Here is a 5,694-nt window from a genome sequence, read left to right on the forward strand (position 1 = left end):
GCAATTTAATTCCCGAATGTCATTTAATCATTTGAAAAAATGGTGAATTTTGTGATCCATAAGGTATTCTTTAGCTTCAGGAAATGTTGATATACATAGGTCAAGTTAGTTAAAATAGTAAAACTGATCTAAATGTGACTATATTGCCTGAGACCATTCTTATACATGAAACACCCTTTTTATGATAAACTGTCCCAAAAAGGCATCAAAAAAAAAAAAAAAAAAAAAAAAAAAAAACGAGTAGTTGTTTATAAAACTATTTATAAACAACTTGCTACTTAAAAATCAGCATGACTATTTCGTTCCTAAACTGTAGCTACATACCTAAACACCCATCCTCAAATACTTGAATTTAAAGTCCAATTCAGCATCAATATCTTCAAATAAAAATTAGGCAAAACTTCCCATTTTACCCCCAGTGCAATGCAAGTTTACTATATGAATTATATCTACAAAATAAACATCAAGAAGGATGAGTACTGATGCAAAAATAGAAGCCAGTGATTGGTCAGGACATAATGGTTATGGAATTAAAGATACAGAAGAGCTAAATTGTGTCCAACTTTCTCAGGTGAGGCAAAAGGGGAAGAACAGCAATTTCCCAAGGCATTACTGTAGTGAACGGAGATGTAGACCACTGTAGTGCCCACTATATGACCATTGCCTAAATAACCCCAACAAGAAAATCTTTCAGAAGTGGCAGCTCCAGCCACGGGCAGCGACATAACTGATTAGTTCATTAAAGGTCCACAGGAGAGGTGCCTTGGTGGCTCAGTCTTTAAGTGTCTGCCTTCAGCTCAGGTCATGATCCCAGGGTTCTGGGATCGAGCCCCACGTCAGGCTCCCTGCTCAGTGGGAAGCTTGTTTCTCCCTCTCCCCTTGCTTGTGTTCCTGCTCTGTCTCTCTCTGTCAAACAAATAAATAAAATCTTTAAAAATATAAAGGGTCACATGAAGGCTATCATTCATAGATATTATTGAAGTATTATGAAGTGGGATCATTGGATATCCACACCAAGTGGAATGTATAGGTACAACATGAATGATGTTGATGAATCTGCCTGAATTCATCTTTTACCAAGTGATAAATGAAAAACAAAAACAAGAAAAGCCTATCTCTATAAAACAAAATTCAAACTAAGTTTAATTCAAATGGCACTTGTTTCTCCAAGCATCAGCTAATCTTTGCAGTCAGATAGTCTCAATCTTGTTTCAAACTCCAGATATCATTTGGCTGTTTTTTTTGTTAATGCCACTTGTCATTATTACTGTATTATAGTGATTTGTGGGGTTTTTTTCTGACTTCATCCTATCCTTAAACTTGCCTATTTAATCCAAAAGGACAGGAATTATTCATCATAGCTTTCAGTGTTGCACAGTAGCTATTACATACTTAAATGCTTCTTGCTTAAATGGATGGATGAATAAGTATTCCAGCTTAAACAAAGTAAAGGTAAAAGATAGAAATCAACCCAATGGTAATACATCTTTTTTAAATGGTTATACTAGAAATGGAAGCCATACTTCCATTATATCTGTAAAATGTTATCTCTTTAAAAAAAAACAAACTATGAAGACATGAAAAATTAAGACTGATAAAGCTGGATGAGTGGTGGTGGATAAATGGGTTCATATGTTATCTTTTCCATTGTTCTACATATTTGAAATATCTCACAACTTAAAAATCTATGAGACACAAGGCAGTGTTAATACTTCATTCTATGCACAATATTATATAATCTAGACCCAAGTTGCTTGTCTAATATAACTATTTTTTAAAAACAATGTAGCAATATGACACTAATCTGAAGATAATAAGGGACATAAACATAAAACCCTATCAGAAACCAGCATACAAAAAAGACCTCTGAAGTAAACAATTTACATGACCAAAAAGCCTCTTTTTTAACACACTATCCTACTAAGTACAGCTACTTAGCTCTCCTAGCTATCTAAGATTCAAAGGCTCAAATGTTTAAAATGGACACAATAGGAAGGCTAGGGAAATATAAAATTTATAGTTATCTAGGGATAATTTGATAGAATATATCATTTGGGAAGCTTTACTATGCACAGTATAAAATTCAGTGATCAAAATGGGGATAGTCAGTTCTTCCAGGTGGGGAGTGAGGCAGTCAGTTCGATTCCATACAATTTTTAAGAATTCAGAAACATGGGATGCCTGGGTGGCTCAGCTAAGAGTCTGCCTTCAGCTCTGATCAGGATCCCAGGGTCCTGAGACTGAGTCCAGTATCAGGCTCCTTGCTCAGAGGGAGAGCCTGTTTTCCCCTGTCTGCCACTTCCCTTGCTCATGCTCTGACAAAATCTTAAAAAAAAAAAAAAATCAGAAACATAGGTTTATATATCAGAAGGAATTCTACTATTTAAAAGTTTTATTAAAGTTTGAAAAAAAAAACTGACTATATTCCACATACTTGGAACATCTTATTTCTCAGTAATTCCACTGAGGTCAAGTCAACTAAAACAATTTTTTGAATGCCATAAATTACTTATAAGGTACAACTATGATGGGAAATTTTAATGAATTCTAAGAACTATTAAATGAAAGAATCTTCAATAAAGCCTGTTTTGTGGAATCATGTTAACAAGGTACATTATTCAAATACACAAGTCAATTGACATATGAAATGAAAATTTCACTGAATGTATTTAGAGAAAATGAAAAAACTGGAGAACTATAAAGGGCCTGTTCTTCAGAGGGAAGTGGCTTATAGCTCGTTTTCTGCAAGAATGTCATTCTATTCAAAAGCAATAGAATGCCTCTGCCCAAAAGGATCTAAAACAAAGACTCTGATATTAATATTTAGCCCTACCATCAGCTTTTAATCAAGTGAGCATGACATAACCTAGCAAAAGTATTTCCCCTTCATTAAAAAAAAGGGGGTGAGGGGAGAAATCCCAGTTTCAAAACAAGAGCTACAATAGCAGGCAAAACCACAAAGATTTAAGAAGCCAAAGAAAACTACTCATAAAATGAATACATGTATTTTTAGAGTTTTAAGGATCTTTGAGCTTCACTTAGTCCAAACATCTTATTTTACAATTGAAAAAAACAATGAGACATATTACTGATTATTCAGTGTCAGATATAAGACTGAAACCCAGAGCTTCTGACTACCAATCTACTTTGACAAGATACCTTGCAAAACTTACAATAACTTAAATAAAAACTGAGTTGAACTGTTTTGTCCCTCTCGGCACACCATATGAAAACCAGGACAGAGAAGGTCACAGATATGGCGGCTGTTAGGAGCAGAAGCTGACAACCACATTTGCAGGTCTGATATGTGCATCTGTAACTGCATGCAGCTAAAACACACAAAAAGCAGCTGGTAAAACCAGAACAGCTCCCCCCATATGCTGCACCACCTCTGCAGCCTTAATATGTTGAAGGGCAGCCCGGTCATCTACAAATGGGCCATGCATCCATTCACACTAGAACTGGCCATTATACTCACTGATGCAAGGGTGTGTATGTGTTTGCAAGAAATGGATACAATGCAATTTGCAAAAGGTTCTAGGCCAAGAAAATTGCTTATCCCCTGGGACTGGATACTTTAGGAGCAAATGTTTGCTACCCAATTCAGTCAGTAATCATTGCAAAGGTAACTGGGGAAAAGGGCATATTCTATAAGCCAGCAAATTTATGAAGCAGTTAAATCACTGTGGACAAAACTCAACAAGCGAGAGTCATTTCCTAAACCCAAAGAGAAAGCTAAGCTAGGAAATTCTGCTGAAACAGAAATATCTGAAAAAACAACTGACAGCCTGAAATTCTCAGTGCTATCAATAGAACTTGTCAATAGAACTCAACTCTGAAACAAAGACAAGATCAGAATCCACCTCAGGTGCTACACGGTTTATGCCTGACCCCAAGCTCGTGGATCACGGGCAGTCCCATCCAGAAAATTTAGGTTATGTAAAGCAGTAGAAGCTGAAATAGTCTGCATAGAGAACTAGAAGATGTGTGAAGTAGAAAATAATGATGAAAAAGTCATGTAAAGGTTAACTGTGACACAGAGAGTATAACTTTTTTTTTTTAAACAGTTTTTCTCTCACATCTTCTAAAGTAATGTATCGTTGGACCCATCACATAAGGGATTAAAACACAAACTGTGAATTTAATCCCAGCAATATTAAAAGACTGATGAAGAGGCAGAAGTAGAAGTATTGGGAAGCATTTAATAATTTTAAGGGTGTTTATAAAAAAACAAAAATAGCATAAATATATGAACATTGATGAAGTAACGTATGTGTATACTATACAGATATATATACATATTTGCTTTAGCCTTTTCAAATTAATGTGCTAAATTAGAATAGTGTGTAGAAGGATATGTTCCCTCTCTTTTTTTTTCCATTCCCCAGAGCTTGAATATCCATATTTTATGAAAAAAATTAAATAAAAACTATTTGCCTCGATAATGTGATATTAATACATTTTCGTAGGATTGTGGGGGAAAATATGTAAACTTACCATCAATTTGATGTGTTCAAGCTTAAAGTAAAGCAAACAAACAAAATAAAACAGTACACTTCCTAGTCTAGAATCACTTTTACAGACTAAGTAAGCATTCTAGCAAGACAAAGCAATTTACTGTAATAACAGAAGAAAGTTCCTCTAAATGCTTCATTTTTCTTTCAAAGGTAGTAAAGTACATTCCTAAAAATCACAGAGCATTGAGATACCCGCAGATGATTTGGGGAGTTATCCCACTGTCTGCAATATATTTTGTAGACAACCAAAGTGGAATAAAAATATATATGAAATATCTTATTTAGAAATATTAATTTTATACTTATAAAAAGATGCTAGGGTCATTACAAATTATTACATTTAAAAATATACATTTTATATTAAATTAATATAAGGATCTTATTTTAAAACTAAACCGATATTCTATAATATATAAAAATATTTAATGTACTGTCATAGGTAGGACTTATTTAAATCCTCAGATTACCACAGTCTGCTTGAAAATAATTGAATTCATGCTTTAAATATGTGCTTATTCTTTATAGAGAGATAGACAAGGCTTTCAACTGTAGCCAGAAAATCTAGATTTAAGTTCCACATGTTATTAAGCTGCTATGAACTTTGGCAGCTTAAGTCTCTATAAAATCTGGTTTCTTCTGCCAGAAAGAAATATCATCTTTAGGGGCACTGTTAGGTTTAAATGAAGTCTATATATAAAGTCTGTCGAAAAACAATATACATATTTAATCTTATTTTTAACATATGTTATTAGTTTATATTATCTATAAAGCAAGAAGGTTAATTAATGTGGCCATTTAGACTCTGTTGATAAAACAGTCTAGTCTGTTTTATTACTGTACAGGAATAAGATTCAAACTATTACCATATTATTGGAAAACAACTGCCATGAACAAATTCCATGATTATGACTATTGATGCAAAAAGAAAAGAGGGCAGTTCAAATATCACAAAATACTTGAAGTATATTTACTCAATTATACTTACAAGGACTTGATTCATGCTTTATTCATCAAATCTTACATTTGTTCAAGCAGCACATATTTGGCAGTTTAAAGCTCAATCTGGGCTTTTTGTGTGACTATATGGGCAATTAGATGTGAACCAACTGTAACTTTGATACATTGCAAGAGGGAATAGGAATTGGTTCAGCCACTTTGGTAAACTACTTACATGTAT

General features: G+C 33.8%; 1 pseudogene; it reads left to right on the forward strand.

The window, feature by feature from the left end:
• Nucleotides 1–472: 472 nt before the first annotated feature.
• Nucleotides 473–3,951, forward strand: LOC123394303 (annotated as a pseudogene).
• Nucleotides 3,952–5,694: the final 1,743 nt, after the last annotated feature.

Source organism: Mustela putorius, unplaced genomic scaffold (assembly GCF_011764305.1).
Source record: "Mustela putorius furo isolate JIRA1106 unplaced genomic scaffold, ASM1176430v1.1 tig00003834_pilon_pilon_pilon, whole genome shotgun sequence".
Classification (NCBI taxonomy): Eukaryota; Metazoa; Chordata; class Mammalia; order Carnivora; family Mustelidae; genus Mustela; species Mustela putorius.